The 26,080-nt window shown below is 41.6% G+C and overlaps 1 protein-coding gene and 1 long non-coding RNA gene across 8 annotated transcripts in view; one reads left to right on the top strand and one right to left on the bottom strand.

The window, feature by feature from the left end:
• LOC124053467 overlaps positions 1–26,080 on the top strand; it is a 254,075-nt gene that overhangs the window by 151,833 nt on the left and 76,162 nt on the right. Inside the window, exon 3 of the long non-coding RNA XR_006842158.1 lies at positions 19,691–19,862. This is a non-coding gene — a long non-coding RNA (uncharacterized LOC124053467). The remainder of the gene's footprint in view (positions 1–19,690; positions 19,863–26,080) is intronic.
• sox5 (SRY-box transcription factor 5) overlaps positions 1–26,080 on the bottom strand; it is a 216,014-nt gene that overhangs the window by 116,560 nt on the left and 73,374 nt on the right. For all 7 annotated transcript variants that reach the window (XM_046378638.1, XM_046378637.1, XM_046378634.1 and 4 more), the window contains one exon: positions 15,764–15,821. The gene's annotated coding sequence lies outside the window, so the exon portion shown is untranslated. The remainder of the gene's footprint in view (positions 1–15,763; positions 15,822–26,080) is intronic.

Consider the following 26,080-nt stretch of genomic DNA (forward strand, 5'->3'; position numbering starts at 1 on the left):
TACAGTTAAGCTGATTCCATGGCAAAATTATTCTTCCTGTTTCTATCCTCCAAAGCATTATAGTACACACTGTCATGCTTTGACCTGGTGGCCTTGGGATAAATGCACCCACAATGAGCCAAAACGTCCCTGATTTAGGTCTGGACCAGGATCTTTGTTGCATGCCATTCTCCACCTCTCTCTCCTCACATTTCCTGTTCACTCTCTGCTCTTCACAGAAACCCTCAAAGACAACCCTGCAAAAAAAAAAAAAGTGTGTGAATAAAAAAGGTCTACGCTGAAAACGGCTTAGACAACAGCATGTGTAACAGTAGTGCTTCAACAGACACTGAGCAGCTCTGTGACAATATAAACACATCATCCCACCTCTGCACTAGCACTCATCTGTCTCTAACTCTGTGTGTGTGTGTGTGTGTGTGTGTGTGGGCGTGCCTGAGCTTGAGAGAGACTGACTTAGGTCAGGGACAACCAACTGAGTCTATGAACACCCATTCTTAGCACTGCCCACATCATCCTCACTGTCTTTCTCTCTGTCTCTCTCTCTCAAGCAGTAAATCAATGGCGCTCAACTGGAGCATTCGATCCCGATCCCTACTCTTACGATGGAGAATCACAGGTTTCAGTCAGGCCATCACCAGCTCATGCAAGCACCATCAAAGTTGATTATTGTGTGCCTGACTGACTCCTGCCTCCGAAACTCAGATACGTGTATCCGAGTGTATAGATGTCTGTCTGCTGCGAGAAGTGATGCTTCCTTTAGTTAATGATAATAACGCCACTAAGTTAAAGCTCAACAGTCGTGGAAGTGTTCTGTCGAATGGATATAAGCATAACTAGATATAAATGCAGTTACACACTCTGTAATGTGATGCGTGTGTATGAAGGCTTTTACACACAGTATTTGCCATGATGCACCAGTTACTACATTAACACACACAGCAGCAGCAACACAGCTTTTGTTGGCCATCGACAACAAACTGTACCACCTGTTAAAAGGCTACAGCAGCAAACTGCTGGCCCTTCTCCCCTCAGCCCCTGTCCCTGTCTCTGTCTCTACAGGAAATGATCGGGCGAAGAGGCAGACAGAGATAATTACAGACCAAACAATAGCTGTCATTTCTCTCTACATCGACCTCCTGGCCTTGCCGTCTTACCAACACAACACAGTTTGCCGCAATCTGTGTCCACTCTGTGGACAGCCTGATCCAAAGCATGCCAAAGTAGCTTCATACATCTATTTACTCTGTCTATCCCTCTCCTCTCTCCCTTTGCTTCTGCAGAACAAAGCATGTTAACCTTGAGCTACAAAACAGCTTTCTGCTGGCATCTGAGGAGATATTAGGAAGGTGATTAAGTGAGATTGATGGTACTTTAATTCCCTGACAAAAAATAATGGCTCCTTCCTGTTGTTTAATCTTCAATCTTCATTACGTGGGGGAGACTCAAGAGGGTATGGTTTTTAGCCAAAAGAAGACCGTGCTAACAAAGGACACCATCAAGGATGGTGAATTTACATGTTTAATCAAAATGAATTGTAATTGAAAGTCCAAAGGAGAGTTTGGGAATGCATCAAGACGCAGGCTGAAAGAAAATTGTTTAGAAATCTGAAGGTAATTCTTTTTAAAGATTTAAAGATGGTTTCTTTTTGGACTGCAATTTAGCCACAGCACAATTAGGAATACAATCATGAAACACTCTATATTACTGCTGTGATTTTCATTTTGCTGATGATTTACACAGACTTATGGATTTAGCTTCTTCCCTTGACCTTGGAACCCCAGAAACCTTTTCAAAAGTTATTATTTCTATTTTAAAAGAATGAAGACAAATTAGAAAAAAGTTGCCTTTTCTCAACTTTTCTCAACAAGTTAGGTTTCAGAGATACAAAGTTGTCAGAAGACAGCAGCTATTTACATTTTCCCCAGAAGGATAAGGGTTGTTTGACAGTGGCTGAACAACATAGTTTGAGTGCTGTTATGAGAATTGACAGCCTCCCTATTGTGGGATGAGAAAGACCACACCATTACAAGAAGGTCCCCTCCTTGGGTAAAACAAAAACGGGTTTTCATGGGGCGCAGGTCTGGTTCTCTCTCTTGTGGTGGATGGAGTGTCCTTGAGCAAACCAGCGAACCCCTACCATTTTCCAGAGGCACTGTTCCAAAGCTGACCCTGCACACTGACCTCCCGGTGGAGAGCGGCGAGCGAGCATAAAATTCTTCCTTTGGGTGATCAATACGGTGAGAAAAAACAAAAGGCGATAGATGCAGCCTGGGCTATTTGCTCCTACAGTACAGAGAGGTCAGAACACAGGGTCAGCTGAAGAGCAGCGCTCTCGAAGCAGGCAGGGATTTGGTGTCTTGCTCAAGGACACGTCAGCAGGGGGGGAATGCTTGCTGGAACGTGGCAGGGTTCCTACAGTGCAGTCAGAGGGTGAAGTCCTTACCACAACACCTTGCTGGTCTTGAAGAACTTTGAATGAGTAATTTGAATTAAATACTGAAGCAAATGATGAGCAAGATTTGGTGTTGTACTGTAAGTAATTTATGAGGTACGAGGTCTTATATTTATGATGTCTGCAAAAGATCATTTGAGATCAGAGTCGATGAAAGGAAATTTCAGTTAAAATTGAATAACAGAATGGAGTGTGTCTTTTTCATTGTCAAAGTCTACAGAAACAAGTTAACTTGAAAAATGGTCGAGTTGTACCTATACTTTAAAAAAAAAAAAAGACAGTATGTGCAGTCTCTCTTCTCTCTTCTCTCTCCAAGTTAGCACCTCAAAGAAAGAGTGATAAATAACAATTTCATCTGTGCTCACTCCCGGCCCCTTTCTTTGTGTTTCCTATATTTTTCTTGAAGTGACACTGAGACAGTTTTCTATGGCTGCCTAATGATTGACTGCAAAAAGATGGCCTGTCAATGCAGGGAACAGCAAATGCAGATGAAAGGGGTCCCGTCGTGACACACCAACATTTTAACACTGTATCTGTGCATCTATAAGCAGGCCTGTTTGTGTCTGTGTGTGGGGGTGTGCGGTTGTGCATAAATATACATGCGATCAATTGACTGTATCCTCTGTACAATAGGGACTATGGCAGCAACAGAAACAGTCCCTTTAATCTAGCGCATCTTTCACGGTGTCTCAGCCTGATGTCCGACTGCACAAAGAAAGGTCAGGCAGGGCTCGGCTTGGGTGGGTGGAACAAACAACTGGGGTTTGCTCTTTCTCTGTCTCTATCTCACTCTCTCTCAGTGAGGTTTCAAGGTCCGCTTTGGCGTACAGTTACAGTTAGTTCACTTGCCATCAAAGCAAAGCCAAACCTCTAAGTTCAGAGTTATGTCTGTGTGTGTGCTCTGTGTTTTGGTGCAGAAAAAAAAAAAAAGAATGACTGGGGCAGGGTGGAGGGTTTGTGACTTCCTAATAAGTGAACTGCGCTGGGAGAAAGTTGACCAACTTCCTCAAAAAGTTCATCCTCTCTGTCATTCTCCAACATCCTCTCTCTGTTTCTCCTTTCTCTAGTTATCTCTTCCTGTCATATCTGGTGTCCATACCTCACATAATAGTACAAAGTCAGAACATTTAATGATAATTTCTGCTTCTAAATCAGTCCCAGTACTAAACCCATGCCTACCAAATAGCGCTACACATTGTCTAATCTAGCTCATCCTCCTGAGTTCAATATGGTTTATCAGCAAGAGACAAGAGGGAAGAAAGAGAGAAAATAAGGAACTGAAGGAGAATAGAGCAGGAGGAGACGGAGGGTGGAGGAAGGGGGTCAGCGGAGGTAGAAAAGGGGAGATGAATGCAGCCCCTGTTCCTTCCCACTGTCTCAAACAAGGCCTGGGTAAACAGGAAGTACAGCTGCGCTCTCTTGTCTCTGTCCCTGTGACTCTCTGCCTTTCTCTCTCTCTGTTACAGCTCCTGCACCTCCCTCCTTAGCCCATCGAAAAACAAACTGCATTCTAATTTCTCTTAGAACAAGCATGTTACATGTTCCTCATCTGTTACACTGACCTGTGAGAATAACAGTGGACAAAAGTTAATGTGTGAGTAAGTGAGAGGCGCAAACAAACAAATTAACAAATGTCGTGTAGAATATCCAGCTGCCTCCTCATCATGCTGCGAAGAGTCATGATAGTTGGCAATCTGGACACGCAGTCCCCCTCAGTGGGCCCTAATCCCCCTATTTCTTTAAGAGAGAGAGGGAGTAGAGCGGAGGAGAAAGGAGGCATTGTGGCTCGAGACAGTGCAGTAAAAAGAGGAGCGTACAGTACCAAATTGAGGTCGCAGCAAGACAATGGCTGCCCTTCACTGGCTCATTCACACACGGTCTCCACACAGCTCTATCAAACGCCTCTTTCTTTTCTTCTTCCCCTCCTCTGTTCTGTTCTTTCTCTTTCTTTCTCTCACGTCCGCCTTTCTTCTCCTCATCACAGAGGGATGGGGGATAATGAAACCCCAGCTCACCCAGGCTGTTCTGGGGCCCATTTCAGAGAACAGGAGCTCTCTCTCGCTCTCCTCAATGGGCACCTTCTCATCTTCTCTGTTCAACGCCTTACACAAGCTCTCCCCACTGCTTTTGTTTTGGAGGGACAATGTATCGTTCAACAGGAAGTGGTATGCGAGGAAACAGGACTCTATATCGTCCTATTTTAAGCGGTCTTTGCTGTCCTATTTGTGATGCATGACAGTGATGTATTGTAGGAGCTGAATCACATTAATTTTACAGCTTTGACTGAAATCTGAAATTTGGTGTTGATTTGGTGAATTTTGGTGTTCTTCAGGAGGTGTGAGTTTTTGTTTCTGACACTGTTAGTATTGTTGATTTGATCAGGTACTGGTGAGCATTATGATCACAACAGATCTGGAAAGTTATCATGTTGGCAATAAGTTGATCTTTTCTGAGTTGGTTAGTCTTTCGTTGCTCCCTGTTTAATCTGTGTTGAGTTTTAAATCAAGGGACTTCTCGTTTGGTGTGAGTTTGGGCAGTTTTTATCATTTGGCATGACCATATCTGGACCCAGCAAAGGGGCAGCTGACACCAGCTACGCCCCTTCTTTTCTAATGAGGAACTGAGCCGAGCATGTTGGCGCTGATGTTGACTTACAGGTAGGCTGCTCATACAACAGAGAGGGAATCAGTTCATGTGAGTGGGTTAGACAACTAAGCTCCCACTTGAAACGCCCGCTTGGAAAGCAAGCTTGCTAATTATCAATAGATTACACTTAATGCAGAAAAAACATGAGACATTTCAGGAGATAGAGTTTCAGGTGTGTTATGCTAATAGTAGTTGATGAAGCCTCAAGCCACCAGCCTCAAACAGAGAGGAGGAGAAAGCGATAGAGTTCTGATAAGTCACTTCTTTTTAACTCCACATCCCCAAATTTTGTTAATTTTCAAACTTGTAGTCTTCAGTCCCAACCAATCAGTCACATCAAGCAGTTCATCTGGTTAAATACCTGGGTCTTCACACCAGCTAGTTGGAGTAGTCCCAGCCTAGTCAAGCGAGCATGAACTGATGAAGCCTCTTGGATGAGAGGTGAAACGTCTTCAGAGACAAATAACTAAGTCCAGTTGTGTTCGATTGAATTTCCTTGAGATAACCATGACCTGGATGAATGAGAATATTCACAGGCTTATCAAATATCACGCAGTTCCATCTGGAGCTGCAACACTTTATACAACATTTTTGTCTATGCAAGACCATGCTGAGTGAAATAAAGTAAAGGATAGCTTAAATTGCTAATGCTACATGAAATACGATATGTGAGCTTTTTAACAAAGTAACGGAAAGTTTTGTATGAATGATTTGACGTGTTCAATTAGTGCCACACCACAATCGTTGTAAAAGCATCTTCTAGCAGCTCAAATGTTCGTCAACTTCTATCAATGGAAAAATTAGGTTTTCAAAAAAAAAACTAATAATAATTCATACTCACACTCAGTTCACACTAAAAATGGAAAACTATGTACAACAGTTGCAGTATCGCCATAGTTTATATAGCTCTTACTCGAGGGATGAAAGGGAAAAAAATCCTCTGACTGATTTCTTTTGTCAGTCCACGATGTATTCCCCATCTAAAACCAGTTACAAAAGAGGCCCCTACATCTGCTCTTGATACCTGCTAAACAAATAGCACAATATGTAAATTTATTAGATTTCAGTGCCACTATGCACATAACTACTGCTGATGTTCTCTAACACAGCTGTCAAGTTGTAAAAAAGGTTTAACCTGCATTTTATTAAAACATAGCATTTTAAGGGAAGATGACACTTTTCTCTTCCCGGTTTGCTTTTACATCATTTTAGTGCTGTTCTCCCATACATCATGTAGACATCTTCTGTGTTGTCAATAAAAGACTTTCTTTGGATGCTGCTTCTCCTATCGCAGCATTAAACTCTTTGGATTTGTTGTCTACCATGTGAGCAGTTTGTTTTCCAGCTGGACCTATGCGAGTTATAAGGTAATATTTTATTTATTTTTTTACCCAATTACTGTTCAGCTCGTGGGAGAGTCTGAGACTGAGAGAAGAGGAGCTTGAGCGAGAGAGAGCCCATAACAGAAGAAAACGATTTAGTTGTTTAAACTTGGTTACACAAAAAACAAAAATAGTAGTACCCAGAATACTTTTCAATATTAGCATAAGTATGTCAAACACGTTCGCTGTTTGCCGAAACATGCTCGCACGTATTGAGACTCGCTGTTATCAAAGAAAGCCTCATTCTAATATAGAACTAGCTTTGTTTTTACAAAGGATACACAAATGTCTTATTCACTAAAGCCACATATCATATAGACGCTTGTTAAGAAGAACAGACCATGAACAGTAAAATATTTTCCCTTTCTGCCAATGAATGGATCTGTAGAAGACAAAAATCTTGGAATGCTTCTTCACAGAAACAAGTTAATAACTGAAGAGGGTAAAAATACTTTCAGGCTAATTGGGTCACAAAGGCCGTTGATCCACGAACCTAATTTGGCTTGGCAAACCTAATCGCTCAAAACTGATCAAATGTAGAGCCTTACTGCATGCCTATAACCAGTTTATCGCGAGACAAGGGAGAAACAGGGATTGGCATTGTTATTCAAACCACAGAAAAATTGTTGTCTTCCAATCACATTTAAGCAAAAGGACGTCAGTTGCCCACAGCATTGAGCGCGTGATGGTGTTAAGGTGACCATTATTGCCCCATTGAAAAAGATTGCTCTCATGTTCTTTCGATGGTCAAGAGCTCCTCAGAGGAAGGCAATCATATCTCACTGCATGAACATACAGTGGTATGCCCAGTTAAACCTGCACAAACACACAAATACAAGAACCTGCAGACAATCACACATCATGCCTGCAGTCAAGTGGAGAAGAGATGTGTGAGAGTATATAGTCACAGGCTGCAGACAGTGACTACTAATAAGAGGAAAGCCTGGACCAGACCACAGGATGGAGGTCAAAGGGCTCACCTTATTGACTATCTGTTATCCCCTGATATCCAAGACAACTGAATGAAAACTGATTTTTATTTACAATAAATTTACAAGGGAGTTGCGTAGCAACAGACGGATAGCTGTTAAAAATACTGTACAACCACATCAGTTGGATTTTATAAGAAAAAAGACAAACAAGAAAAAAACCTTCAGCGATTTCACAGATTGTGAAAAAAGTGGTAAACCATTTTCATCAAGAAGAAATCAGCCCTTCGATAAGTAATGAAAGGGGCTGTGTCAGGGACTGGTGAGACATGACTTAAGTCAAGTGTGAGTTTCCATGAATTTTCATTCTTTCAAAATACTGCACGGTGGTTTGTAATGCTCTGACACAGGATTTTAACATGGCTGGCATTTCATCTTGAGGAGTGTGAGGTAAAGGGTAGAAATACAACATGCGTTATTAATATATCTACCAGGAAAGTGTGCTTGCACTTTGCACTTATGTGACTGGCTAACACACCACCTGACTGCACAATGCCAAAAGTTGAGCCTTGTTCAACTTTTTTGCTCCTATTAAAGATGTTCTGATACCATTTTACCATTTCCGATACTGATTTTGATACCTGAACTTGTGTATCAGTCAATGCTGAATACTAAGCCAATCCCTGTGGGATAAAAAAAACAAATAAATATAATGTGAAGTTATATAGATTGCTTGCCCTTTATAGCTGTTGGCTACAGTATTTTTAAATATAGGTGTTGTCAGTAACTTTTCAAGCTGTATTGGAGACACATCAGCACAAAGCTAATGGTTGTTATTGGTCTGAACCCAGCTTTAGTTTCAGTCCACCATTCCAGCAACCTTTGAGTCTGCGAGATTCATTTTTGTCTTTATTCAATAGAAAAAAGAGATAAAAATAAATGCTAGAATTGACATTTTTCTGTAAATTAATGGACTTCTGGAGATGGAAATTTCTCCATTGCTGAACGATATGACATAATAGCCAGTTTATGTGTATATTTTTTATGCACCATGTAAAAAAAACATATTTGTTTATAAATCTTTATGATTTGGTGGTCGGCGAAAAGCAGCAGTCATGGCGTACAGCAAAGTTTCCCAGTCATACTAGTCCATGAGAATTTGGAGGCACCCAAAGTGTCTCCCAGTAAGGCTACAAAGTCAAACAAAACTTCTACCATGCAGGAAGCATTTGATATTTTCAGATCAACCAGAAATTCCCCAGTGGATGATTCTCTCTTAAAACACGCAATTTTGAAGCACATCATCTTAGTTTAGGTCATTACTTCAACAGACACCTCACACTCTCTTAAACTTTCGTGTCAGCAATCATTTTGTCATAAAAGTTTTTTTTTTAAATGTTTAATAAATGAACCAACAAAACTTATCTACACTCCCCACTTTTAAAGTCAACTTTGACAGCCGCTGGTGACGTGAAGAGATGTGAAGGCTGGTATTAAGTGGAAGAAATGGCCAATGCTGCGTGGTTATTTTACTGTCACGTCATTGCTGTTTCACTTCGCTGTTCAAACAGCACGTACAATCTGTAATTGACAGACAGGAACATAACACAGGCCGAACATAAGGCGGTTAACTGACAGGTAGGAAGAAAAAAAAAATAGACAACAGGTGGAAGGACGTGGCTAATGGAGCTCATTGTGGATGTAGTCAAAGAGGTGACGCTCCGAAGCCCGCAGGGTGCAGACAGCAGACCTGACCTGCTAATCTTACATACAGCACAGACACTCTCATGCTGTAATTACCTGTCACACTGCGAGCGCGCGTGTTTGTGTGTCTTTTGGAGGAAGGGGTGTGGTCGGAGACAGCACTTGCACTTGACCCAACATGCAAACCAACCTTGTGTTTCCCGTAAATGACATGCAAGAAGCACTGGTGGCCACACACACCTCCCCGAGACTCCGACTCCCCTGACCCTCTCCCTTTCTGGCTCCCAATAATTACCTGTGGGCCTCTGGAGGGGTGGGAACCATTGTGTGCTGCCTGTGTAGCACTCAGGGAGATGCGGGATTGATGCGCACTCAGCGACCTCTCTGATTGGGGTTAACAGCAGCCTCATTTGCATGTGGAGATGGGCCTTTCATTAACTACAGCAGCAAGACCTCAGGTGCACAACACACATACCTGCACACATGAACACACATATTACATGGACACAAATTTAGAGGGTAAATTATTTAACCTTTCATAAGACACAAGGTTCTCTTTTTTGGGGGGTGGAGGGGGATGTATTGAAAGTATCATCACATTTGTCATCATAGCTGAACTTTTATCAGCCACAATATCCACAAAATGTCTGAATACATGAATAGATTTTTATTGCACATACAAAGTGTGCGTAGATATTTGCAGAAGACAGTGTGATGATGAAGAGAGGTACGATAAGATAAGTTTGTGTACACTTTATCGAGAAAGCAACAAAGGAAAAAGTTATTTTATGCCCCTGTCAATAGTCAAGTTCAGGGCTGCAACTGACAATTCTTTTCTTTGTCAAAATATTGTGAAAAATGATCATCATTTTACCTCACAGTCTCAGAGACAGAGGACCATATGAATCCTGCTGCATTGTATTCTAGGCTAACAAACTGTTCCTATTCCTGTATTTCATCTCTGTCTGAATGGCCACTAAATAACAACTTAGCTCTTAAGACTAATATTTCAGCACATATGGCACACAGATAACACCATCCTTTTAGGCTTCCTGCACGTGTGGATATTTTATTTCACTTTTATCTCTGGTTTGATTCATTACCTGTGGAGAAAAAAAATATTTATATCTGACAAAGTTTCAGATGAGGTAAACTCATCAACTAATCTTCCACAATAACGTAGCTACACAAAGTAGCTCCATTAATTTGTGATAATCCAACACAAACCGTTTTTCCCTTTTTGCCAGAATGGCTTCTGGTAAGTTTTGTCCAGCTGTAGCACAATGTAGTGCTGAGATACAGTTGGCCTGGCAACACAAGACAACCCCTTGGTCAGCTGCTTGATCTACCATTTTAAAAGGCAGGTTTCTTTGTAATACTACATAACACAACCACTTGCACACACAGAGAGGGCATGCAAGACAATATGGAAGTGAAGGCAGCTCAGTGCAGATCTGAAATAGAGTCACGCAACAAAGTGGACACTTCACTCAGTGACACCTACAAATGCTTTCTCTCTCTCTCTCTCTCTCTCTCTCTCTCTCTCTCTCTCTCTCTCTCTCTCTCTCTCTCTCTCTCTCATACACACACACACACACACACACACACACACACTGTCCTGTGCTGTCATGTATAATTCAGCGTGTGGCCGGGCGGGCAGATGCCTCATCCCCAGGGGGTCCCATCATGCCTTTGCTAGGATGAAACATTTAACAGCACAGGACAAAATGGAACATGCTCAATGAATAAACAGGAAGGGTTTCTGGAAGCGCGTGCACACGCACACACACACACACACAAACACACACGCATACACCACATTCACAGTCTTACTATGACATGGTTATGAATCAAAGAAAAGTTTTCTGATATGTCCACACCTACACTACTGAATTAAAACGTCTCAATGAAAGAAAAATTACTGCGTTGAGTTTTAAACACACAGCGAGACATTTGTACATTTTGACCAATGCGCTGTACAAAGCTATCTTTGATCATAGTGACCTCCAAGCACCAGTGCACGCGTGCACACACACACACACACAGAATGGCAAAGACAAACACTGATTCTCCTTTTAAGGCTCTGAAGACACATGGCCACTTGGCTGCACACACCACAAATGGGACATTAAATGAGTCACCCAGCAACAGCAAGAGTGCTTTTACTGCAGCCTAAGTGAATAACTGCAGAGAAACGACAATATGGCCACATAATATCAATATCATGTTCCATATTCAGCACATGATGAGAGCAAAGAAGAGGAAGCTCTGTGTATGTGTGTGTGCGCGTGCGTGTGTGTGTGTGAACGCATGCCTGTGCGTGATGAAGCAAAGAGGAAGAAGCTCTGTAAGTATGAGCAGATGCTAGCGCTTTTAGTGTGTGTGAGGAAGCCTAAGAAGGCCTGGAGCAAAGCCAGACTGGCTGCAGACTGTGAATATTAATGTACCTTAACCTTGACACAGGAGGAGGTGCAGGTGGAGGTGGAGGAGCCTCCTCCAATGACATCAGACAAGAAGACAGGGACTCCTACCTGATGTAACACACTACAGGCATGACTCCTCATTACACACCCTGTCTCCTCTCCTCATGTTTCCTTTCCTCTAATGTAACCTCGTCAGCTCTAGCACAGTGTCTTCCACCATACCCTTCTTTTAACTCACCTTCTTCCCCTCCTACTTTCCTTCCACCTCCTTCCATCCAGTTTTGTCTCCTCATACCTCATCTCCTCTCCTGTCTTTTCTTTCTTCTCTCCCCAGATTCCTCAATCCCCACTTCTCTCTTTTTTTGCCTTTCATCCCTTTCTTCTCTCCTAATCTCTTTCTGCAATCTCTTCTCCTCCTTCCCTTTATGTCATCTAACCTTGTGGCCTCACAAGTCATGTCCATCATCCCTGTCCTCTTTTCATTTAGTCCCCTTCTTCTTCTTTCTTCTGTCTCTTTTTCCTCCTCTATCCCCCTCTACTCCTCTCCCTCTCCTCACACCACCTCTCTTTCCCCTTCACCTTGTCTCACCTTGTCTCCTCACACCCCTCTTCTCTCCTCTCATCCTCTCCTCTCGTCTCCTCCCACCTTTGGTACTTGCCTCTCCCCTTGTCCATCAATATTGCCATTTGCCTCCCATTGTTCTCTCTCTTTTCTCAGAGTATATGATTCTGGCTTTAGAACTATCCCCTCCCCACCCCCCCACCCCCGAACCCCACCCCATCCTCTCTCCCTCTTTCAGCTCACTGCCAGGCTACCACAGCCCAAACTGTTCAGCTGCAACTGTTCCAAGCCCAATAATTACAGCTTGTCAGAAAGAATTAATTTTCTCATTTCTCATAAAGACGTGTAAAAAATTACCATGTTATTATAACGCCGCCACTCTCTGGAGGCACCAACGAAAACCAAATTTAATTTCGGAAATTCTTCCCTCGCACATTAAATTAAACACATAAATAAGAGTTTAGGAATTGGGGGTGGGGGAGTTGTTGGGGAGGGGAGCATATGTTCGTTAGGCTGGCCTCAGCTCTGGGTAATGGCCGACGTAATATTTTGATGGGCCCCGGCTATTGGTAAGCACCAATACATTTGCATGATCATCATCGCGGCAGGCAAGCAAGCTGCCAATTAGTTCTTTTACAGCTCTGGTCAGTGCTGGGAGAGGGAGGACAGGGGGATCTGTTCGGCATAAGAAATACACAGCAAGATAGGAACTGGGCTAATTAATCACCATGTATGGAGAGCAGCATATTTACTGCAGGGATATACTGTGTGGCATTTCACAGAAGATCTCTTATCGTTAAGAGAATATTTATCACTTACAGGAGTTGCTCTAAAATCTCTTTTGTGTTTGTTATTTTGGGCCAAAATTCTCTTTTAGTCTTGTCTTTAGTCTTCAATTTGTTCTGTCAAGGTTCAATAGGCAATTGCTTTGGTTATGAGTGCGATGAGAGGACACTGGTAGAAATAGCTGGATTAACTTTTACCACAGAAATGAGTGCACGAAACACAGTACAAATTCCCTTCATGCTGGAAACATTGTCAAAGCTACTGATTTCTGCCAGCTGCATGGCTTCTTGTGGATGGTTAGCTCACTGCTAAAAGTTTTTTTATAGCTTTACCATGACCTTTTACACTTGTTTATTACTGTAACCATGATGACGAACTTAAACCATAGAGTTTCTGTAAAACTAACCAAGTTGGTTTCGTGCTCGTGTGTATGCTCGTACGCTGTAGATTTGTCCACAGCTTCCACAATGGTGCTGAAGAGCAACTCCCACATGGAAGTATGACAAAGCTTATACATTCAAGTATGTTGCCTGTGTGCATACAACCAGGACCGAGCTGAGCCTATATTCCATTCAACTATAAGGTGCCACTGACTGTTTATTCTAACCTTATGATCACAAACACCATGAAAATGGCTGCCTTTTACATTTTACTTACTGGGATTGCTACTCAGTTTTCGTTAAGGGATTTCAAGCTGGGATCACATTTCTGAAGGTGGATAACAACTACAGTGTTCTCAGTCTCTCCCATCTTTTCTCCTAGTTTGAAGTAGCTACGTAATAACCATTTTTATTTCTACTGTTAAATCCGTATTGGAAGATTGCCTGATGGTCATAACCAAAAGGAACAGTTTTTAAAAAAGGGTATGATGATTGGGCCTCGTGGATATGTCAACTGATGACATCAATTAGCACTTAGCAAATACAGAAGCAGAATACTCAAAGGGTGAATTCACATTTTAAAAATATGATGAAACTGATGTAAGAGTACCAGCCCGTCTCGCTGTGATGGGGAACCCCCCCAACAGAACGAACTCACCCAGACACAGATGAACAGGGTGTCCCCTTTAACTCTCTGCCACTGTGAAGACAGGGACTTTCCCTGCCTGGAGCACAGGACACACACACACACATTCCCAGGGACACACAGATAAAGGTCACCCCTGGTTGACACACACGCAGCAGGCAGAGTCATGGCTGATCTGTAAGGGTTATGACAAACATTCATACATCTACACACACACACGCACAAGGGCCACGGTCAGTGTATCCAGTGCCAGTTAAATCTCCTCAGCAGAGCAGTGATGAGGCCACAATCTGTGATCATGACACTGCCTTGACACACTCTGTCTGGACACAAACACACACACAAAGAATAGACACTCAGTATCAGCTGAGCCTCTGTTTCACTGTCATTTGTCTTGTATCTGGGTTTGCTATCCCTGCCCTCCTCTGACTCCAGGCCTTATTCTCCATAAAGCCCATCATAGACAAGCGTGCTGCAAAATGTGCAGAAATCCACCAGTCAAATTCACTTCTCAGCAGAGAAACAACAACAAAAAAGCAACACAACTTCCCAAGAGAGAAGCATGTGACTGTGCACAGGAAAACTAAAGCAAAAGTCAAACTATATCAATTTGGCTGCTGGTAAGCTCTGTGCAAGGACAAAGTTGGGAAAAATTCAATATGTCTGCTTCACTTTTCTAAACAAAACTACATATCAGCATCACTTAGTGTCACAGAAAGCTTTGCAGCATGCAGCTTTTCACAGTCTGGACTTGATGGTCTCTACTGAGGCTAAACATGGAGAGGGACTCAAATGTTAGCCTGGAAGATTTGAGCTTGGAGGTGGAAGATGAGTTTGCTCTTAGTAACTCTTCCTTTCAGGATTTGTCAGCTGCTGTTTGCAAAAACACTATTCAAAGTTAGTGTCCAGCTGAATGAGGGAGAGACAGCTGGCAGCAGAGTGGGCTGCAGACTGGATGGAGAGAGGGAGTGTTGTTAGTTCGAAACAAAGCAGTGAATCAGAGAGACGTTTCATTTTTTGACTGTTTCACACAGTTTTGATCTAAAGCACAAAAACAATCCCGTGGGAAGGTGCCGCATTGTCGGACATGGTGTAAATTCAGCCACTGTTTATCCTGTCTGCAGCGTGTGGCCGGTCATGTTCAAACAGACAGAGACCTGCAGCTCAGAAAGTCAGGCAGGCCAGGTGGATTTCACTATATAGATTTCTTTATTATTGAATTCAGGTGTGGCATGTGGCTGTTTTTTAGCCAGTTGGGCTCAGCCCTTTCCAGGGAAGGGAAGTCTTAATGCTTCAGCATACCAAGACATTTTGGACAATGCTATGATTCCAGCTTTTTGGCAACAGTTTGGGGAAGGCTCTTTTCTATTCCAGCATGACTGTGCCCCAATGCACAAAGCAAAGCCCATAAAAACAACACTTGGATGAGTTTGGTGTGGAAAAACTTGACTGGTCTGCACAGAACCCTGACCTCAACCCCATCCAACACCTTTGGGATAAACTGGAATGGAGATTGTGAGCCAGGCCCTTTTGTCTGCCATCAGTGTCTGACCTCACAAATGTGATCTACATGAATGGACAAAAATTCCCACAGAAACACTCCAAAATATTGTGGAAAGCCTTCCTATAAACATGACAGACACAGTTATACCAATAACAGCATTAAAAGTGACGACTGCTCACTCCTGTAATTTTGCTGGCGTTTAACTGTAAACCAAACCTCATCAGAAAGGCACAGATAAAAAAGCCTTTCATCCATTTCAGGCTGTGCTTGATTTTGTCTTTCTATCCGACTTGAAGATGGAAACGTCTGTAACACGCACAGCTAAAAGAGATCAGTTAGAGTTACTTACCAGTTAATAAATGAAGCAACCCCAAGCGGAAAACGTCCGTCCTCCGAGCCTGTCACTCCTGAACACAAAGAACAGAAGACAGACAATTATTAGAACAATATTTATTGATTATGATAAAGGTTTTTTTTGCTCTCATTTTTTTTTTTTACTTGAACTTTTGTTTTCAAATTTAGGATTTGTTGCATGTCTAAGTTTATTCTCTGAGCATTGGGTGCTTTTGAACACAGAGATCAAATTTCAAATTAGAATTTGAAACCCATTTGCAGAACCTGCATTTGACTGGATAATCAGGCAACTCAAAACACAAAAAGTGAGAGGGAGATAAACAATCAGAAAGCTGGGGGCAGATTAACACATTCTAGTTTATGAATCCTCTCCTCCTCTTCTTCCTCCTCTCTTCATCCCTCTATATTTTTCCTCTCCCTCCCCCACCCCTTTTTGCTCCCTACGTGCCTCCTATCCCTCACCCTCTTCTTACCAGAATTCTTCCATCTATAAATATCAACAAGAGAGACTATAGAAGTACATACACGCACTGTAAACACATATACACATGCACACACACATACACACACACACACATGTCTAAACCAATGAGCACAGTGGCGTATTGTGCCAGCCGAGCCAATACACACTTCCACGGCCATTACTCCCCATGGAAACAGGCGAGTGCGTTCACACACACATGTGATGTTGACGTTGTACCCGCACAGTGGCTGCCTTAGACAATAAGCTATTTCAGGGCCAAATCACTGACAAAAATCCATTTTTCCACCCCACTAAAAAAGATCAGGAATGAGGGAGGGAGAAAGAGCAGGATAGAGAGAAAAGCTGAAATCAAATAAACAGTGGCGTACATCTCTCTTAAGCTGGATTTATCTGTATTTTGTCATCATTCTAATTTATTCCCCAACCTGCTTACAATTACTGCCTTTTCAGAACTCATATCGCCGGCTTGTTGTTGTTCTCGGAGAGATTGCGTGGTATCAGCCGATGAATGAGCGGGGGACTTGCATAAGGTGGAAAAGCTCCTAGTGTACTTTTGTAGATTATCCACTTGATACCGATTCATTTTCCTCTCGCACTTGTCACAGTTTTGTAAAAGGAGGCGATGTAGGACAAACATGCGGACGCGCACAAAAACGCTCTTACACACACACATGCACACATGCATGCAGAAACACGCAGTACTGTGGAGTGCAGAGGAAGGGAGTGGGCTCATCATCTTTAGTTGTGATTACAACACTTGGCAAGCTCTCCCCTGCCTGTTTGCCTGCCTATTGCCTTACAAATGGATTAGTAAGCCCTGCTTCATTTGTGTGTGTAGCTTCTCTGAGATTTAGGCTGACTTACAAATAACACCAATCAGATTTGGGAGCAGCCGTTGTGTAGTCTTTTCCAGGGGAATATTGGGAGATGTGATTTGGGGACAACGCTACAGTACTGCTTGCATACACTTAGTTTGGAACCTCAAAACTGTTGTACACGTGTGTGTTGTGAAGATTTTACACATCTCATAATAAGGAAGTCTGACTGCAACTTTTGGAGTCAGTCGGCGGTTAATCCACGGGAGGCCTGCTCGCTCATCCCTAGTTAACATGTAACACAGAAGAGGACAAGTCTGATCTGAGGAAGAGAGTTAAAGAGGTATTTAGACAGGGGAGGTAGGGAACAGATGTACAATGCTGTTTCACTATGAAACATGAAGAGTGTGTCATAAGGGAAATAACAGGAAAGTTAATCCCAAAAATAAATATAAAATACTCTTATTATGTACTGTATGTGCATATTGTCAATTTTACCATTTGATTGATTGGTTTGTTTCACTTATTTTCAACATTTCAAGTGTCTTCTATGTGGTTAAAATCCAGATGAAATTTAAGACACTGAAACTGTTTGCTAAGTGTCAAGAATGAACAACTAATAAGCAGTCCAGTTAAAGTGATGATTGTGATAATAAGTTTTAAGAGTCCTAACAGGTTCTCTCTCACACCACCCCCTCATCCACACAGATCAATGTTCTCTCACACACACAGGTAGGCTACAAACCTCTTTAGTGAGACAGGGAGCAGTTAGACTTAAACTGCCATTATAACAGGGAACAGCCTGGACAAATCCTACACAGGATATCTTCACGCAGATCGCTTACTGACATAATTACAATTCACAATTACAACTGGGAGTAGTACGAATTCCATCAGGCTAACATCATAAACAGAGTCTTTGTGAAGCTTGATTACCTTCAGAAGCAAACTTAGAAGCAGTGTGACCCTTCAGAGGTGTTGTCTAACAAGTTCTTTCTGCAAATATGACTTGATTTGTTTGTATTTGCCCCAAACAGCTGTAAAATAGGTAGCCTAGAAAGCGGCCAGTTAGTGAGCAGTAATTCGACACTGTGGTTTGCTTCCATTTTCCAAATATGATCTTTGCCTAACCTAGGAGTTTTACTTGCCTAAATTTAAACATTTCCTTAACCATAGCAGAGAAAGATACGATAATGCGAGTTGAATTCGGAATGCAATCTGACAACCCATTTTGATGTTTGTGGACTTATTGCTAGGCGTACAATGTTCGACTTTATTCAATAAAAGTATCAGTGACATGCTGGTTAAAAGCTGGTTGGTAGTTCTGTTCTGTTGTATGATGCATCTATGGAAATTCTTAGCCTTCTTATGCCATGTGGGCATGAACAGGAAGAAAATAATTTACAAAAATACTGATATTATAGTATTGCAAATTGAAAAATATCCCTTTTAAAATAATCTTCCTTTGATTTTTGCCTATGTGTGTTATCTTTGTGCTTGGCACCAAGGAGCTGATCCAGGTCAGTAATGTAATGTGCTTTAAGTGCCTTGCTCCAGAGCATTATGACTGGTGACTATCTGGTCACAAACATTATAAAAACTAAGAGTGCCAATTTTAGTGTAGAAGAAGAAGAAGGGGTATTTGGTATATGAGAAGAGTGAGTGTGTGTACCTGTGTGTGAGTGTGTGTATACACATACGTGTTTCTCCTGACCCCAGAGTACAGTTTGTGTGAATAAAGCTCTAAGTTGAGCTTCCATTAAGCCTCTTTCAACACAATGCCTTTCTCTCTCAGAAACTCCGTCTGATGGAAATCTGCTTTTGTTGCCGCAGTTCAATGTCCCCGCTATCTCCTGATGGAAGGTCTGAATGGGCCTCTATAGTTTTATGTTCCAGACGGTTCACGCACACACATTTGCCAAATCACACACACACACACTCCTTGCTGCTCTACAATGAAATCAATGCTCTCAGTTTTTTTCTCTCTGTGCACAGCATCTCACAGTGCCAAAGGCTTCTTGTGATCAAACACCACATCATGTTCTGCAACTTCTGATGCCGATGCTAACACAGTACAGCTTTTATACTCTGGTGTGGCTGTTCATTCTCATTGTATTGAATGCCTTTTTTCTGATGGGTGTTTTCATCACGTTTTCTTTTTTCTTTTCTTTTTTTTTTGGATGGAAATGTCTCATTTTCTGATGTTTTATTCTTGTTGACATTTTGTGTTTCTAATCACATCTCTACACATCTCTGTTTGTACAGCCCAGTGACCTTGCATTATCATTGTCTTTTTAAAATAAACTCTCCAAATAAACTCAAATCTGAAATGTAAAATGAGGCGTATGAAACAAGGACATAATATCTTACCAGAAATATTATGTTCTTATACAGAATATACAGAATCAAAGTTTTAATGTTTTCTCTTCTCTTTAAAAAAATAAACAGAATATCAGACACAGTCTGGTCACACTTAACTTTAGATTTTATTTCCATATTCTGTTATTTGCCTCAACAGTCTCCACACTGTCTGTGTGTTAATGTTTGTGTGGGTTGGGGTTGAGTGGGTTATACAAGTGAACACATGTCAGGAAATATGTCTGGTTTGCTTTGGTTTGTATAGGAGTGCCAAGCTGCTGCTCCCAGGGCTACCGTGGGACCAGGAGTGTCCAGGGATAAAGCCTGATTGTTGGGAAGATAAAGACCGCTAAGAGAGTGGACGGAGAGGGGAGGGACCATAGGACCGTGCCACCAAAGGCTGCCACACACCAACGAAAAGCACAAAGACGTGTACGGTAAGTAAGTGAATCTAAACATGCACACAAGCATTAGCTACAGTAGTTTCACATTCAAAAAAATGAAAAAAACAAACAGTGTCAAAGTAGTGTGTTGGCAATGTGCTGGTGGAGAGATCATAGGACTACTATGCTGGTTATGTTACAGGACAGTGTGGAAATGCTGGTTTCTCTGAGACAGTGGGAGTCTGACTAATACAGAACAAAGACAACATTCATGAATATACAGAAATATAAATGGTAAAGTCAAAACAGTGTGGATCATTTGAGGAAACTTTTGTTTTTAGATCGATTAGATTGTGCAGGCATCTAATAAACTGCTTACTAAACGTAAATGTACGTTATATAGACAAATGTATTGGGCCACCTGATCATTACACCAACAGGGACTTCAGTAACATTACTTTGTACATACATAAACTTCTTTGCAGCTATAACAGCTTCCACTCTTATGTCAAGGCTTTCCACAAGATTTTGGAGAATTTCTGTGGAAAATTTTGCACATTCGTGCAGTAGACCAATAGTGAGGTCAGGCACTGATGTCAGACGACAAGGCCTGGCTCGCAATCTCCATTCCAGTTCATTCCAAAGGTGTTCTTCCACAACAAACTCATCCAACCATGTCTTTATGGGCTTTGCTTTGTGCACCAGGTCACAGTCATGCTGGAATATAAAGGGTCTTCTCCAAACTGTTGCCACAAAGTTGGAAGCATAACATTGTCCAAAATGTCATGGTATGCTGTAGTATTAAGATTTCCCTTCACTAGAAATAAGGGGCCGAGCCCAACCCCTGTAGAACAGTCCCATACCACACTTAAATTCAATAATAAAGAGGTGTGTCCCAATACTTTTGTCTATATAGTGTATTTGTTTGGCTACATCTTGCAATCTGCAAGGACACAGTGTCACACACAACTAATAAAAATCAGAAAATGTAAAAGGACGGGGAGATGTATACACACACACACACACACACACACACACACACACACACACACACACACTGAAGTGAATGCAGTGTACATACAAAGTCACACAGAATTCAGAAACTGGGACATGAGCGGACTTGAAATGAAAATAAGTTACACAAACACAACAACGCATGACAGTAACCTCCATCGAGGGCCAATTGAAAACTTCTGACCGGCTGAAATGTGAGTGACTTGATTGGATTATAGACAGGATACAATAGAGACGTCTGGGGAGGTCTTGCTCTGTAACCTCGCATTGCCACTGTATCTGCCTGCAGGTGACCAGGGTCAAAGACCATCCTGAAGTACCGAGGAACAAACACACATTGATAAATTCTTATTGTGAATACACTGCATATAGCAGCCTTTTCTGGTGCCTGAGGTAACTTTTATTCATGTACAAGTAAAAATTAGTCAGTGAATGACAGCTTTTATTGGGTCTGTATGTCCAAATCACATAAAACAGCAATGCAGATTGGCCTTTATGCCAACAGTAATTATATTCTTCTGTACAAAATGTAGTTACAAAAACTGCTGACAGCCAGGTCTGTGGACTAACCGGGGCACTGCTTTTTGGACATGCTGTTTTGAATTATTGTAATTTTCCAATTCTTTGAGCACTAAAAGTTAAGCTCTGTTCCCCTCCAAGGTATTGGGGCATGGAGAACAAAGCTCTTAAACAGATATCTTATAAACTTAGCACATGAAATCAAAACTATCTCTATAACTAGATATCCGTTAGCTATACTCGCTTATCCTTGAGGGTCTATGCATGTGTGTGTTTGTGTGTGAACAGCAGTTGGAGCATCTCTGAGGGTCACAATGTGTGAGGGTCACAAGTCCTGTTGTGTTTTATCATATTAAAAGAGTCCACACATACACAGTTGCATTGCATCTTCAACAATTAATCACGTTACTCGTGGCCACAGTGAGATACACTTACACCAACGATAGACTTCAACACAGTTACACACAGCCCTACAAAAGGCTGTAAAATATACAATACAGTATGCTTGCTGTAAGTGGGGATGAACATGCCACGTTTCAATAGGGGAAAATGCCATTAAGGAGCCACTCTTCAGGTTTCTGTTGCAATAGAAGGACCGCTCATAGTCTAACATTGACCATTATGCCTGTAAATGTACACAAAAATTAAGTTAGTTTTCTCTAATTGTATCTTGAAGGCACAATTCACTATTGACATAAAGAACTTACATGGTGCTATACGCTATTCCATCCTCAACTGAATCCATGTGGACAACAACATTGCTGCTGCAATTTCATTTATTCCTGTATTCATATAAAATGGATTATGGCTGTGATGCCACATTCTGTAAATGATAATGTTAACAATAATAGAATGCACTTCATTATATTCCATGGGCAAATTAAGGCCCTGGAGCACATTATATGAAATGCAGGCTGGCCTAATATTATACAGACAATGAACCCTTGGGTCCAAAGATGTCATCATGAACCACAACTTACTGAAAGGAATGTGCTTAGCAATTATGCATCAGTGACATCAGGGTATTGTATTGCTTGTTGTATGGACAAAGACACATCTCAGTACCTTGACCCCTCCTCAGAGCCGGCCGATGGCTATTCAAACCAAGGGTTCCTTTTGAAATACGACATCACTACTTTTCTTTGCCAAAGTCTAAATCAACCCGGGTAATTAGAATTATATAAACAAGGAAGAATGAGACCTTTTTCTGTTCTGTCTTTGTGACACAGAATGGCTGGATTGCATTTCTGTTGGATGTCAATAGGAACACCAGTTACACAGCTGTAAGACCTTGTAGAAACCTTGAAACAAACACACAACCTTGTTGCACAAGCAAGCTCACTTGACAAACATATACAGGCACTGTGTTCTGTTCTCAGAGGTTTTCAAACCAAAAATCTATAGTGTCTTCTTTGCCTAGTCCACTGCATGGTACAAGTTTTGGTTGGTGTACCACTGTCTTTAAATATGGCCTTATGTGAGTAGTTGATACTTAAATGTCTGGTTCTAAGTGAAGTCATTACATCGCTTTCATGTACTTGTAGATAAGAAAAATCAGTCTTAGAACATAGGATCAACACACACAGAGGCTGTAACTGTTCCACCTCCATTTGCTATGTCCATTCAGTACATTCATTTACAGTGTTCATACCTCTCAACGACATTTTTCTGTCCTTTATTAATTTGCGATCTTCTTACTCAGAAAGGAGATTCCTGAAATTCACTGCCTTCTCCAAAGTTCTTGTGTCCACATTGTTCAAACTACATAATGACTATGAAAACTTTTCTGGAAGAAATGAAAAATGATGCAAATAGACTATGAATGGTGCAATATTGAGTGACGGACACAATGCAATCAAAGTAAAGTAAAGTACAATAAAGAGTACAAGTCATGCAGACATTTGTGGTTGTAAAAAAGATGTCACTCAAGTGAATCATCAACATGCCAGTGTGGTGAGATTGTTCTGCCTTTCTTCTTTTCAATCTCAAGTTTTAAGACAACATGAACAAGATGTTCTCAAAGTGGACAGAAAAGAGAGAAATTTGAACATCTATACTTCCATGACAAGTGAAAAATGACAGAAGATGACATAACATATGATTTAATGGACGTACTTGGGAGAAAAGATTTTGTGGACCTTAGCGTCTTTCTGACACGTAGTATAATCCATAAACGTTGATCATTTTTACCTTTTGTGGTTATATATGAAAAAGGATTGGGTCATGTTGTGTTACTATGGTACATTATTTTTACACAGAGTTGCTCTGAAATAACCACTTTGGACATGGTTTCCACACCACTTTCTGCTCAGTTCATCTACGAAGAAGAGTAACATCATTGTTAGCAATGGCAAGATCCTGCAACATTACATGCATTTTTTTTTTACTTCCTAGCCAGCCCAGAATGCCACTCATTCAATTTTACAAGCTACTTTTGTAAAAATGTCTGGAAATTGGTCCAGCATCTCCAAGACAACTTAGCAGCATGATGGTGTATCTCTAACCTCATGCATTGTACTGGGTGTTGTATGTGATGTCCTGTGCTGCTGATAGTCTCGTGGGAGGGATGTCAAGTATTCTGGGAGTGCTTCATATCTGTAACTGTGCAGCCATGCTTGAACGAGTCAACTTTTGTGGCAGTAAAATAGCTATTGCTTCAAGAGCAAGACAAATCCAGTAATGTTACAAAACCCATGTATAAAAGGGGATTTTTGATGATGGCAGAGATGTGGCATTAGGTGATACTGTGGGTAACGTCCTGATTGATAGAGGTAATGAAATATTAGGAGAAAGGCCAAAGTGAAACGTTCAGCCTTGTTTTTCTCTCCTTTCTCTCTCTCTCTCTCTCTCTCTCTCTCTCTCTGACAGTTGCTGTACCATTAACACCTCCTCCACAATTAGTGTCTTCTCACCGGCTCCACACACACACACACACACACACACACACACACACACACGGTGACACCCCAGGGCCCTGCACAACCCAAACAGCATAATTAGACATCCCCTAAACAAAGCACACACTCTGTAATTACTCTGTAATGTTACATAGCACAAGGGACTCAACAAAAGCCATTTTGCCTGAATCAACCAGTGGTATACACATGCACACACAGATACACGTTATAGTCTTGTCTCATGTGTCTGTGACTGTATACATTTCTATTGATTTCACCAAGTAGAATTCCCAATGGCTGTTGTCTGGCTTATGAGTACATGGAGTGTTTGTTTCATGTGTGCTTGTTCATTTGTTCATGCGTGTGTATGTGTGTGTGTGTGATGTACCTATAGGTATGCGTGTGGTTGCTCACTTAAATGTATGTACTGTACATGTGTGTCCCTGAACTGGACAGCTGCCTGAAAAGGCAGAGAAATTGAATCTCTTCATCTTGTTTTGCTCAGTCCAGAGAGGCAGCCATGCTAAGCACAGTCTGAGAATTCACACGCACTCATCCAAATACACACACTCTCTCTCTCTCTCTGTCTGTCTCGTTGCTTCCTCGTCTCCAGAACGGGACATGACAAATTTCTCCAAACAGAGAGACAGCATAAACATAGGCCTGAACACTTGTGCTGATACCATTGTTGGCAGTACTCCCCTCAGTTCCAACCATCTACCACCACCACCGCCGCCACCCCCCAATCTGACCTCAACAGAACAGCCCCCCCCGAAACTCGCTCCCACTCCAAACACATGCAGTCGGTTCCTCCTCCCACCCTCCTCTCCCCTTTTCCGCCTCTGTGCCCCCAAGTCAGCGCAGATATTCCTCTAAGTCCGACAGCAGTAAATTAAATCTCTGTGCCAAGCCAAGTAGTGTGAAATCACATTAGATCTTAATCAGGGACTATTGTGTTTGCCTTGTTGTTTTTTTTTTTTCTTTTCCTGTATTATGGGTGTTATCTTTTGCTATGTACAGTTTTATTTCACAATGTGTATGCCAATATGGAGAGAATATCTGTAATTGTTCCTACATTTTGCTTTCACTGGATTACAAACATCAATAACTTTGACTCAAAAGCAGGGATTTGTGTCCCGCAGTCCCAAACTCAGATACACCCACACTGTAGTACAGGGTTTCACCCTAGGAAATTAGTTAACAAAGGTAGAAAGCCTTAACTTTAACTAGGCCAACTTCATTGTCTAGCAGGCTACAAACTAATTCAGCTTAGTATTTTGATGAGTGGTGCTGCTTATGCACTCATCCGCAGCTAAATGGCCTTTTTCACGGATATCGTTTTGACATGTGACAGTATGAAAAGTACAGGGCGGAAATAATGAAATAACAATAAAATAAACGATTGCTTCAGGGTCTTGCTATTGTGCATGCTGGCTCTCTGTCACGCTGTCATGGCTTACACTTCAACAGAAAAGGAGCTGTTATATTATTACAGACAACTCAGTTTCCTACGAGAACAAGGCAAAATGTCTGTTGTGAAGAAGATGGAATGATTTGTCGTTACCCTTCCAAAGAAGTTAAAAAGTTTTCTGCTCTTTTCAGACATGGCAAGCCACTGCACAAACTTCAGAAATTAGGAGCATGACACCATGAATGGTCTCCATGTTGTGACCTTTAATGAGCTACACCAAAATCAGCTCACTTTCTCTCATGTTGGCTGGGCTTAAATACCTTCTCTTCTTTCTTATCACACTTTGAGCCCATCAACACAACCTAACTAACCTCTTCATCACTAAGTTAACAATCTTTATTACTCAACTAGAGAAAACTCTGAAGTAGACT

This window comes from Scatophagus argus, chromosome 22, assembly GCF_020382885.2.
Source record: "Scatophagus argus isolate fScaArg1 chromosome 22, fScaArg1.pri, whole genome shotgun sequence".
Taxonomy (NCBI): domain Eukaryota; kingdom Metazoa; phylum Chordata; class Actinopteri; family Scatophagidae; genus Scatophagus; species Scatophagus argus.